General features: G+C 33.6%; 1 long non-coding RNA gene across 1 annotated transcript; it reads left to right on the plus strand.

The window, feature by feature from the left end:
• The first annotated feature begins 6,538 nt into the window (after positions 1-6,538).
• On the plus strand, positions 6,539-11,540 carry LOC121120361 (uncharacterized). Its single transcript, XR_011780858.1, has 9 exons — positions 6,539-7,306; positions 7,358-7,670; positions 8,173-8,428; positions 8,487-8,858; positions 8,913-9,101; positions 9,178-9,287; positions 9,972-10,202; positions 10,262-11,071; positions 11,128-11,540. It is a non-coding gene; the product is annotated as an uncharacterized lncRNA (long non-coding RNA).
• The last annotated feature ends 2,497 nt before the right edge of the window (positions 11,541-14,037 follow it).

Raw genomic sequence — 14,037 nt, forward strand, 5'->3', positions numbered from 1 at the left:
TATTTGGGGACATACATTTAGAATGTTATATTATAGTAGAAATGTATGCCCTTCATCTTAATAATTTTAGAGAAATAAAAGGACAATTATAGTCTTGCAGTACATAATAGATAAATAGCAGTTAGTATAATAAAGTTATTTTGCTAACTGCCAGATGATTTCGTTCCTTTTTTCTGTTTCTTATTTGGAGGAAAAGTTGCACGATACAATAAAGGTTACGACGTGTATAATAAAGACTGATGTGAGACCGAAGACCGATATTGAATGTAATTCTGGGACTAATCCAATTTACTTAATTTTTAATTGTATTTACTTACATGCTAAGTATATAAAATATCCATGAACATATAATAGATCTTAAGGGTAAGGGGGACTGGCCCCTTCAGCCCTACAACAAACTTCGCCTATGTTTTAAAAGTGTAAATACGTTATTTTTACAGCATATTTTAACAAAGAGATGATAATTTTTTTAAATCAATACTAATATGTTGTTTTCTTAAAGAGCTGCGACGAACAGACCCTCGAATAAAAGTTTATTGAGATCATTCTTTCCAACTATGGAACTAATATTCAATCATTGTTAAGAGTTGTTCACAGCTTAAAAAGAACTTGTTATAATTCAACCAATCATAGCTCAAAACACCAATTTGAGAAAGAGAAACAGAGAAATCAACGACTTACAACAAAATTGAATTTAAATTTTTATGTTTGGAGGGGAGAAGGAGGGAGGACGTCGGTAGCTATTGAAATATGAAATAGACTATTTAGAATATTTAGACTTATTGGATAGTATTCTTGTTTTGAAATTATCAAATAATGATTACTCCACTTTGAAATAGTAATTTGAACCTAGACTTTTATGTTCAATTCCTTATATTAATAAAAAGATTCTGGAATTTTAGAAATATGTTAGTGAAACAGGGTACAATTGTAAGATTTTCTATGTTTAGCTTAATTTCTTGGAGCTGAATTGACTTAGACTCACCAAATTTTAACAGTGAATTGTTTTCCTACAAATTGTATAAAAATACGACTCGTCAAATGTTGCAACTCTCCCTTATTCAGTGACGATTTGTGCAACAGTTAAAAAATATCCATTTTGAGTTTAAATTTCAGTAAACAGAAAAAAGAATCTATTTGAATGTATAAATAGCTCAATTTTTCAAATTATCTGGGTGACTACGTAAATTTTTGTTTCTTTCTTTTTAACATACCAGAGGAGACTGTATTTTCATATATGACAAGACATTGAATAAACAGCTACCTATTTCAAACTTTTGTCCAAATAAGCTTCAAATGTTTCTTTCAATTTCTTCATTAAGTACTACAGACAGGCAACATAGGAATATTATATTATAAAGTAAATTTTAATATCCTTCGAATATGAATAGGCTTTATTATATATATATATATATATATATATATACCTTTATATAATAAAAAAAACTAATATCTAAAATTACCACATAAGAAATAACAAATATTCGTAGAATTAAAGGCTTATTGGAATCCATTCTATCAAAATATGAAAATCAGGGGAAAGCTTTTTTGTAAAGCCATTGGTTTATTCATCTTATGACTAAAAACTTCTTCAAGTGAAAATAAAAGTTTTGATATCATAAGTTTTTACCCCCCTATTTTAAGCCAAAGGGACTGTGATATACTTTATATTTTTTTTAACAGGTATTTTTGTTCTTTGTAAAAATGGTTTTTTCGAAATTATTATGGTAAATATGTTAATTATGTATTTTATATACATAATTGTAATAATGAGTTCCTATGTCAAATATTATTAACATCTTGCATTATTTCATTGCTTAAAATAATAAAGATTTCCAAGACTATTCGAGATAAAACTCAAAGTTTTAAAAAATTCTGAAATAACAAAAACTGTCAAAAATGGAATCACAACAAAGAAGCAAGTATAGACTCTTTTTTATAAACGGAACATTTTTAGTATGAAATGATAATGAAACCTCACACATTATATATTCTACAAAAATAACTTTTATTCCTTAATGTTTTTTTTGTTATTAAAGGAAGAGCTATTGATAGAAAAAATAAGTCTTAACTCTACATCAAAAATTGTAGAAACTATTTGGTAGTATAAAACAAGAACTTAACCAGTTGACATTAATGAAGTAATGTCATAGAGATTAAGATTAATCGGAAGTAAAATATGTTGACTTTTATAGATTGCTACATTTTTGTAGAGGGAAAGAGTTTATACACATTGTTATAATCTATCAAAAAATTGATACTAAGTAAGTTTAACTTTGATAAAGTGTATGAATATAAATGTATATTCGTGCTGTGTCCAAAAGCATTTCAAAATAAAAGTTATGGATAAATAATCAAAACTTGCCATATAGATATACAACCAATCAAATGTTAACTACAACGATTTTTCTCAAAAATTCAGTGTGTTTGTATTCTTTGAGAAAATTTCGTCAAATTCTATCAATAAATTATAATTTTTATTAAGCTTTTCCATAAGTCATAAATTGTACTTAAAGCAGCCAAAATTGATTGTTTAAATAAAAAAATAATATCATTGATATTCTACATTTTAAAGGTCATATTAGGACCATCATATAAATATATAGTTAACGTTCTTGGGTATCTTAATCTGTGGTGGATTTAATGTTTATATATTTTACTTGTTATTTGACAGTTCAGCCGTTGAAGTGAAGTCAAAAAGTATTCATAAAAAGTTGTCTTCCTTTTTACATTGATTAATTCAACTATAGAACCCTGAATACTCCTTCGTAGTACATTCGTATAATTAAAGAATCTTTCATAGGTGGCAGTATTATTTTCCAATTATATATCTGGATTGCATTGATATCAGTATACTATTTTTCTTAATAGTGGCAACCACATTCGGGGATTACATGGCGATGAAAATAGGTATCAGGGCTCCTGAATTCAACGTATTTGATCCAGGAGTCTTCTTTGATATGCTTGAGGTCCAATTCAAACTCTCAAACATATTTACAAATTCTGCAAGAATCTTTCATGCCATAACTGAGTTACCAGCTGGCATTGTATCAAAGGCAGGAAACAGGCAGATAAAGGAGAATCATATGATGAACTCAATACTGCAGTTCTGGCTCACTACGAAAAGTCGACCAAACAGATGTTCGATAAGCTGATTGCTCCTGAAGTTATGATTGACCAATGCCTATCCATCGAAGTACTAAAAGGAACTAAAGGTCATAACAAAAAAATAGATAGTTCTTGAAGATGTGTTCTGCCATAGACTTATCCATGCATGTTCTTCTGATATTTATTCTGTTATAATTTCTAGAGCATCAATCAGATTAGTTAGGGGTCTTGGGAGATCTAGCAGATCAGCTATACCATATAATGAAGAGAAAAGAAGCATTTGCAATTCAATCGTCTCCATGTTCCATTTTATAGTGATCAGAGACCATAAATATACAGGTGTTGTGTGTGCTTTTTTTCTTTTTTTTTTTTAAATGCAAAATATTGCAAACCTTGGTGTCACTTCCCTTTTTAAATCTGGCATCAACATCCAAAAATAATCAAGTTCGTCATCACCCCATCGCTCTTCTGTAGATCCTAATATCAGTATCCCTAAACATAACACTCATTCTGAAATCTAGATAGTCAGGATAATTGGACAGCGTCTACCTTGCCTTTACTTTAAGATGTTTCAACATTTGGAAGCTCACTTTATAAACATGAAATTTTAATTGACACTGGTGCTTCAGTCTCAATCCCTCCTCATGATCTGGTGGCTCACTCTTTTATCATCCATTCGCCTCTAAAGCAAATTATAGCCCTATTGAGGTCTTAGGTTAAATTACTACTTCTTTATCAATTTGAGTATTACGGTGGCGATTTCCTTAGATTTTTATAGTTGCTTCAGTATCTTCACCTATACTAAGTATGGATTTCTTAAGTTTTGATGGTTTTTTCATAGATTACCGATCTGGATTTCTATCCCAAAACCAGGATAAAAACTAAGGCTGAGCTCACTGAACATAGGGGAATACCTTCTGCTAAATGCAAAGGAGATGTTTCTTCTAGTGTCAAGGACCTTTTAGAACAATTACCGCTTTTGATCTCTGTAGAATCAGTCCATAATCCAATATCTATAGCTGAGGACGTCAACCACTCAATTGATACAGGAGATATTTTATGTTCTATGTTTTCTAAAGTTAGGCGTTTGTCTCCAGAAAAGCTCGATATATGTAAGAAAACACTAGCTTCAATATTAGAAGTTAAGATAATAATTCCCTCAAAATACGCTTGGGTCGCGCCTATTCATTTTGTTGAAACAAGAAGCCTGGAGAGTGGAGAATGGTAGGTGATTTTGGGAATTGAATTCTAAAACTGTCCCCTGAAACATGAAAGTATTTGGGCAAATTGATTTGTGCCAAGGTATTAAAATATTCTCGTCAGAAAGGATCACCAACATAAGACCGCTATTACTACTCCCTTCGGACTCTTTGAATTCCAATTGGAAAATTATAGGTGTAACTTTTCAAATATGCATAGACAAATTATTTCGTGACTGTCTGTTTGTATTCGTTTATTTGGACGATATTCTAATTTTAAGTCCATCTAAATCTGAGCACAACCATCATGTTCGCCAAGTTTTGGAGCTCTAAGCTAAGTATAACCTCAGATTTCCAACTGAGAAATTTGAAATTTATTTTGGTCGAAATTTAATTTATACGTATAAAAATTTCCCATATAAACATCGAACCTATTCATTTACTATATCTACAAACGGAAATTTTCCTAAAGCATAGGACCCCAAAGTTCTTCGTCAGTTTTTAGGAATGTTTGGTTATTATAGAAATCCTATTCCCAACTTTGCTCAAATCGTTTTACCTATTTCCGAAATTATTAGGTTGTCTGAAATGAAAACAAAATTAACTTGGGGCGAAGAGCAAAAAGTTCCTTTGGTAGAATCAAACTCCCTTTAAAGTTCTCAGGCATTTCCTTTCTTAAATTCATAATCACATATTTAATTATAGACGCTTGGAGGCGGTGCAGGACTAGCTCTTCATCAAACGTTGGATGGAGGACCTATTCTGATTGCATTTTTCTCAAAGAAATTCAATGATTCGCATCTACGATATTCTACGTTTGATCGTGAGCTATTGGTGGCTTATTTGTCTTCCCTTCACATTAAGTACTAACTTGAGTATCAATCTGTCATGATTTTTTACCTATAACAAGCCCTTGGGTCTGCATTTCACATTGGTAAGATATCAAAGTCTGATCGTCAGCAGGGTCATACTGGACTTATAAATGAATTTGTCAAAGATATTGAGTACATAGAGGGGCAAGTTAATATAGTAGTTGACTGTTTATCTCACTCTGTATCTTCAGTAAACCGCTATACCTTCAAGCTATTGAGGATAAACAGAAGTGTGATTTAATGGAATTAATAGTTGCCTGAATATTTCTTGAAATATCAAGAATATGTCGTTTTTAAAATAAAAAAAACCTTTTTGTTCTGAACCCAAATTTTTGTTAAGTATAGGCTCGTTTTGTTTAGCTAAAAAATACCTGCTAAAATTCTGTATTGTCAAGGGCCTTTAATGCCCTAGTGATGTCCCATTACATTTTTTGGGGATGAGGTAAATCCTACCTCAAGTTAGAGTTGAGGGGAGCATACCCCTATTTCCATCTCTAATCCAAAGCTAAGTAAATAGCGAACAATATACTCGGTATATTGGATATATATTTTTCTTTTATATTGTCAGGTCCAGAAGCTTTGTCATCTCGGAAAAACATCTTGATAAAGTCCAATATATTGTGATATTTAAAGATAAAACAAGATGCCACTTTAACTCCTGGAGCATCTCAATATTCCTTGATAATTATTCTGAAACACTTAGAGAACTGATTTCGGATTTTTAACTAATTTATTATTTTCAAACATTTTTTCGTTTCTTTTACAGAAATTCTTGTTTTCATCGATCATTGTTTTAATCTCTTAAAAGGACTTCTTTCGACATCAACTTTCTTGTTCGTCTCTTCTTCGGCAATCTATAATATTTCATAGTTTCAGAAGTTAACATACGGATAGAGTATGATCGTAGGAAATTTTTAATCTATTGTGTAATTTTATTTTAAATTCTTCTAAACCAATCAGACAATTTGGAATCCTTAAAATTTTCTTCACTGGAGCTGAGAAGAGCTATAATCTACCATTTTCTGGTCAGAAGAAGGTTCGAATTAATATAAGAGCATAAGCATGGATATATCAGCAAGATTGATCCTTGATGACTGCTTCCCCTTACTCCAAGATAACATATTATTATCATTATTTAATTTCTTTAAAAAGTAAACTAGATTCAATTCATGAATTAATTTTCTGAGCATAACAGTATTCGGATTTACGTATGGTCTTTTATCAATATTAACATTGAGGTTGCCAATTAAAACCGAGGGGAAAAATCTCTTTTTATATTATTATTTTATATTTATTTATTTACACATATCATATCAGTCAAAAATCATAAAAGTTTGTATTCCAATACAGAAAACATCCAAATAATGTCCAAATAATAATTATAAAAATAAAAAATACAAACAAGTCAATGTAAGAATTTGAAATATTAGTTGTTTTAATTAAAATAATGAAGGATGAAAAGAAAAAAACCCCGGTAGATAAGTAATCACATCAAGAAGTGAGGTTCTCAAGCGAGCTCTTTATAGACCCCTCGCTCGCTCTTTTCCTTTTCTCCAATATATCACTCAGTATATTATATGACGTAGTATCGATCATTCTATGTTGACTTCATTATATGGAAACTTGTTCATTTTTTTAATTATATAATAAGTAATAACACAGAAGAGCCATCCCGAATCCCTCGGGTCTAGATAATTCCCTGGTCCGTCGGTAAGCTTCATCATTTTCCTGTAATCTCTGACTGGGCAGAGACTGCTTCTAGGATCTCGATTGAGTGGAGTACATACTCTTCCAGCCTTGGTGGAATAGGCAACATTTTATTTTTAACCCCATATATTATACCTTGGACTTCAGAGATAATATACTCAATTTTTGGGGTTCTGTTTGTATTTCAAAGACGTTATTACAAGCCAATCTGAAGGGTTGAGTTCTTGGACGTACTTTTCACGGATACTACAATCCAGCATTTTAACAATGGCAGCCACTTTGGAGCATAAATAAAACAAATAGAATGAAGTGATGAGGTTTTCTTTACAAAAAGAGCACACTAGACTCAACCATTTGTTTCGACTTATTTGTAAATAAAGAATATCGGTATCTTAACCTTTTTTGATGGGGATCTGATAGGTAGTTTTTCAATATTGTTTTTGGGTTTAATACCTTTACCACTCCTTTCAGGTCCAGTCTCTCCAATCTTCTCTTGACGATAAGAGACGACACTTTGTTGTTATCACCGTTTATTACAGATCTTATTCTACTTTTACAGAGTGCTTCTACTGCTATGAAGAAGGGTGTTGAAGGCTCGAGGTTACTGGTTTTGGAACGGTACCACGATACTAATCTCTTGGTTCTACTTGATAGAAGGAAATTGCCTAGCTCTGTATCTCCACGAGATAGGTATTGTCCAACAGAAGTTAGTCCTCCTTCCCTTAAAAACTCGTCCCGACTTCTCAACCTTGGATTAGAGTTAACAGGTTCGTTAGAACTCATGGTATGTAGGATGTCATTCATAATGAATTCTCACAACCTACCTATCTGACTCCAGTATTGCCCACATTTTTTCATCACCCCAAATAGCTCCGATGATCCCATAAATAATCTATAAATCAGATCATGACCAATTTTCTTCTCAAACTCTCCCTTGATCCTCAACGCCCAGATATCTCTGCTATTCCTCAATCTTTTAAACAAAGAGAAGTTCAACACTTTCTACAAAGCCTCTATGTTTGGGAGACTCCATTCTTCGATTCGCGTATTTATGCGTCCTCTAGAAATGGAGGCTCTTGATCCCTCCCACATTAATTTTTCCCTCAATTTGTAAATATGCTCACATATTTCGTTGAAGAAAGGAGTATATCTCAAGATGTGTATGACTAATTATTATGATTTGGTCCCAGAACTTGAGCTTTTCAAATCAGGTTGTGGCTACAACTTTAAAAAAGTGGATACTCCTTTCAATGATGGAAATAATTTTTTCTTCGTTTCCTTTTAAGGCTCCCAAAGCGGACACGGACACTTCGAACCCAAGTAGGGTTGCCGCTGAGACGAATTTGAATTTCCCAAATTGAGGCCTCAGATCTTCCTCACAATTGGTAACGATCGTCGTCTTTCCTACATTATCCGATAGTCCAAACTGTATTTTAAATTTTCCCAATTTATCGAAGATTGCACTAAGGGATTCTGTCACTTCCTTTCTGGAGCCTGAACAGAAAACTGTGACATCATCACCATATAAAAGACATTTCAGAGGTATATTTCCCTACGATGTATTTTTTATCCTTGAATCCAAGTTTATCATCTCCCATAGACCATTCATCGCTATTATGAAAAGAGAAGGGGAAAGAAGATCTCTTTGTCGAGCCCCTCTAAGGATAGAGAATATATCAGGGGATCCCGGAATACCAACTATCGTTTCGGTGTTTCGAAGTATTGCAGATATGTTTTCAATAAAGCCCTCCGGGAAGCCATAGTGTCGATTGTTCGATGATGTATTTATGTGAAACTGAGTCAAATGTTTTCTCAATTTGAGCACCACCGCATACTTGCTTCCTGTTGAAGAATCAATAGCATACTGAACTGGGCGTGGATTATGTTCTTTTAGGCGAAGTTTCATAAACCCTTTTTGAGCCGGGAGATGTTTTGTGGTAGATATTTTATTATTCGGAGATTAAGAATGCCTGTGAGTATTTTCTATGATTTATTCAAGAGAGAGATCGGCTTGTAATTTTTTCAGAATCAAAGTCAGAGAGCCACAACTCATAAAGTCTGGGATAAAGCCTTTCTTAAATATTTACTCGAAAACCTTCACGAGTATTGGCGATAAAAGTAAATCAAACTCTTTATAGAACTCGAAAGGCAGGCCCGAGGGGCCGGGAGATTTATATTTCTTTCTATAACTACGAAAAAAACTGAGAATATCATGGTGAGTAATCGGTAAATCCAACTCCTCCTTAGTGTTTGTACGTGCAAAATCGCTGATTTTACTTTTTCTCTTGTAGGGCTCCCATTTGCTGAATAGTAAAGGTTTCCATTCCGTTGAATCCTTTATCGGGCTCCAACCGTAGCAGAAGTAAGAGATATTCAACACACAGTCTGGACAGCCGTACAGGTTTGTGTAAAAATTGCTAATTTCTCTAGTAATTTCGCAGGGCTCTTCTGTGATCTCATCCGTTGGTAAAAGTATAGATATTCTATCGCTTCTTTCATATGTTTGCATGATTTCCCTTTCTAATTTAAATTTATGAATTCCTTCCTGAAGCGTAACAGTGCCCCTTTCTCTCGTATACCAGAAGCTCCTCCAGTTTTAAGGATGAGGTAGAATCGTCTTTGTTTAACGTCTGTATTTCATTATGCTTTTTTCTCATCTCTCTAGTTTCTTCTCTGCCTTTTTGAATGAAGATCTCCCTCGTTTGAGAGTCAATGAGTCTCAGGGTATCCCATAGAGACAAAAGTCCACTTTCCATCTTTAGGCTGTAGCTAAAATGACCTTGGTTATATCATCTTGTGTACTTTTTGAATCTAGTAAATAGACATAGAGCTTCCATGAAGATTTCCTGTTTGAGGGAAGACACTAAATTGATGCTAAAACTGGGCAGTGATCTGAGATGTACCGTGGAAGCACGCTGAATTCGTTTAGGAGGTTTGCTACTCGGCGAGAAGCGATTATATAATCTAGTCTGCCCCTTAATACTTTGCCAGTCCTCGTTTTTCCATTAAAAGTCATTTTTGGAGGGAGGTTATCACATGTGAGACCTAAATCTTGTAAGTTATAATCGTATATTATTTATTCCAGATCTGAAGCACTATTTTTATTGTATGAACTTTTATAACCCTGGGCGTCCCGACTTGGTTTTTGCGTTACATTTAAGTTCCCCGCTAATCATAACTCCTTCCTGTCCAAAGAGCCTCCTCTAACTAGTTTTGAGAACAAATTTTTAGAATGATTGTTTCGGCCATAAACTGCAAACAATGTTGTTCGGTTTCCATGGAAATCCAAATCGGCGACAACGTAATTACCTCCTGTGTCAGTGGCTCTTTCAATTAGGTTTAAATTTTCAGGGATTAACACAATTACTCTTCTAGACGGCTGAGTTGATTTTCTATTAGCCTTTGAATAGAAAAGAACATGTCTTCGGGAGAAGATGGGTGAACTTGTTTATATCCTGCACTCTTGAATCGACCAACGTTATAATATCTGGTAAAAGCAAGGCACTGATGTAATTAAATACCTTGGAGGCCCTGCTAAATGAAAAAGTGGAATTTACATTGGAAGATACAAGAGTTGCCATAATAATAGTGGTGGTTTAAAATTTGGTAAAAGAGAGAAAAGTGGCTCTTGAGAGCTTCTGATGATGCCCAAGAATTATCTAGAACCTGATCTGACATAAACTAAAGACTATACCGACCAACGTAAAAAAAAAAACCGCTTCAGATAAGTTGCTATTGTTATATTTAAAAAAAACAACCGCAATCCTAATTTGATTATAAATGTTTCACTGGCCTCCCTCTTTTCTTTTTAGAATGACTTTCCACCTGTGGAGGCATTAGGCCTCAGTCGTAGTACGGCTTTAATTTGAGTATTTTGGGGACCAAAATGGACCTTTTTTTTGTTATTTAATCTGGCGATAATATTCCTTCTTCGTGGGGTGTTCTGGCAATGTTATTTTCCTTTATTTTCCCCTTTTCAGAGGCAGGAGACCTCTGTCTTTTATAGGATTTATCTTCTTTTCTAGGTAATATTGGTTATTTATTCGACACGTACCCGTCAGGGCCTTAACTGCTACGGATGTTAAGAAGAGGATCATTTGTGTCACTCAAGATTATGGAAGTCTTAACAGACTCTGTATCACCTTCTTCAACTCCAGACTTTACTGTTCTTAAATCAACTTGAAGGTTCTCTTCACGGGATATGGCATAATTATTTACTTGCATTCTATCAATATTTTCAGGTTCTCTCTCCGTTTGGATTTTCTAGGATAAGGAAATATTCGAAGAAGACAGTTTCGTAAATAATATGATTTTTCAATGCCTTGTCATCGGTATTTTCACCACTGGGGTTAATAAATTCCTTGAAGTGGGATGTCCTTCTGTGATTCCACAACGATAGTGTTTTCATCAGTTCTCTCATCATTGTTTTTCATAGAACTTTCCTGCCTCAATCTTTGGGTTGTGCCTTTTGCCTCTACCTTACTATGAATAACAAGTTTCAGTTTATTTATTTGATTATCTGAGAGGGTTTCACTCAGTTTCTAGATTTGAACTTTTTTCCGTTTGAAATACAGCTTCCTGGTATGACTTCGTTGTATTATTGATATCCCCAAGCTTTATTATTTTTTCCAAGAGATGCCTTTGTATTCTTTTGCAGAGATATCATATTTGGTCAATGAGTACCCAAATGTGAAGCAGTTACTACATTGCCTACCTGATTGATCAAAAACCAATTTGATGATACTTCCTTTCACCGGTAAAAGTTCAGGAATTTTATGAGGATTTTCCGTTCCTTCGAGAAAGAAAGATCCCGAACCAATGGTTTCAGCTGCCTCTTTCATTGCTGGATGATCTGATAAACTTTTTTGATTCTTCGTTGATCTCCCAGGTCCAACCACCGACACTGTTTCAGTAAAGATATTCAAATTCGGAACTAGTTCGCCCTCTTGATACTTTGGAAATGTATCGTAGAGCTTGGATTTTGAATGAGCGATTTTTCAAGTGAAGATTTTAAACCTATGACATCATTTTTAAATTTTAAACCTGTTGACGTCTGTTTGTAGTCTATGGAAAGAGTTAAATTTGAAAATTTTGGTATGATGTTAATAGGCGTTTTTCTTCATACAATTGCATGCCTGGGGAACCATTTCTGCACTTATATGTGATAGGTCATATGCAAGCACTCCAAGTTTATTTATCGCTATTTTGGCTACATCGTAATTGTAATCTTTCAACATAGATCAAAGATTTCCAATTTGGTTGATATCTTAGTTATTGCCTGGCCCCAAAACTGAAGATTTCGGTTTTTGATCCATAACTCAGTCATGGCAGCAGCGAGTTTAGGATCACCGTTGTGTTGAAAAATTATATTTGTCTTCCTGTGAACCGGGTTTCTTGATGAAATTGGACCAATTGGTTAATATTTTTGAAGGAAATTTGTTTTTAATTAATTACGAAGATTAAAAATACGTTTTAATCTTTGCTTCTCGACAACCTGTTTCACATTAGCGATAAATAAAAAAAATGTATTTGTATACATCCAACTGACTGAAAAGTTTTCATAATAGGCGGTTGTTTAAGGGACTAGCTTTTACAAAATTCACGAGCTTGTAAGTCTAAGGTCTTCATTATACCTTGGAATTCTTTAGGAAAAATCATCGTTGCTAACACTTGTTCATGAATAATATAGTGAGTTTGGTAACGTATTGATTACCAAACGTTGAAATTCATACCTTCACTCTACCCAAAAATATTTCCAGAAAGGAATGCCGGTATTTTATAGAAATGAACCAACTTTGTTAGATACATCGCGTGTAGTACTTGTCATTTAAAGTTTTGCAAAAAAGAAGCTCATCCTTCAAATTACCTTCATGAATATATCTCAAGTAAATCAGTAACTGAGAAAAGTTTGCCACATCTGTTGATTCATCAAGTGGGAACTAAATATTCCAAGTGGAGCTGGTTTCATTTCCTGGATTACTTGCCCCATATAATCAGCCGACATGTTACCTATTTTTCTAATAACATAGTCACTAGAAGAATATATTGTATTCAATTTGTTAACATATTCACTCCAAGCCTAACACGAACAATTTCTTTGGCTGAGAGTAGTTGTAACCGCGGACAACGGTTTAAGGTTAATTGGCTTCTGCGATTCTAAGAGCAACCAAATATGAAACTTCAATAACTGCCATATTTTGTTGTTGGTGTTTGCGACCAAAATACAGTCTTTTTTTTTTTTCTTTTTTCACCATCGGCTTTTTTTTTTTAAATACTAGACATCTTTGCCGCAAAGTTAGGATCTGTAGCGTCAAAATTGTGTTTCATTTTGTTGAGCTTCATCGATTCGGATGAGGTAATTCCATTATAAATTATATTAAAAAATGGTGGCTTTTCGATTCCTGCTTCATTTATCCATACTTTAAACTTATATCATCATGTTTTCTTTTTCTAATTCTTGATTCTCGCTTTATCAAGGGCAATTTTACAAGGGAGATTTTACAATATAGATTTTAGTTTAATTGACTTTTTTATTTAAAAAATATTAATATTAACACAAGAATACAATACGAGGGCATTTGGTATCATAAAAAAACTTTTTAGAATGATTTAGCAGATCCCAGTTAGAGTTGAGACAAGCACCCATAAAAACAACTCAGAAGACTCATCAAAACTCATTCAAAAGAGTATTTCAAAGGAAAATAAGGGTTTCTTTCATTGCTGGTGTATAAAGTGGCCTCTCCACAAGGTTCTCAAATGGTTTTTCCATCCACTTTTCTTGATAGCTCTCTGATATTAAAAACCAAGATCTCTTGCATGGGCCCGCATGGAAGATTGGCCTGAGTTGTTTTCTTTATCTTCTCCAGGTCCTCTTTGTCTTTTTGACAGAAACCTTCCTTTCCGACGTTTGGACTTGCTGACGGGGTAAACTGTGGTCCTGGAGATGCACAACTGCTTGGAGTGTGCGAATGGAAATTTGTCCATCACGTTCAAGTGTCATTTTCTTGACATGTACGTAACCTCGAGAGCTTAGGGGTTTTTTTTTGTAAATAATTGTTAATGCTTTAATATATCGCAATATGAAATCATTTCAATTATTCGTCCTTCATTAATTATTAATTAGTAAGTGTTCAGATTTAAAAAAAATTAAT

This window comes from Lepeophtheirus salmonis, chromosome 6, assembly GCF_016086655.4.
Source record: "Lepeophtheirus salmonis chromosome 6, UVic_Lsal_1.4, whole genome shotgun sequence".
NCBI classification, from domain to species: domain Eukaryota; kingdom Metazoa; phylum Arthropoda; class Copepoda; order Siphonostomatoida; family Caligidae; genus Lepeophtheirus; species Lepeophtheirus salmonis.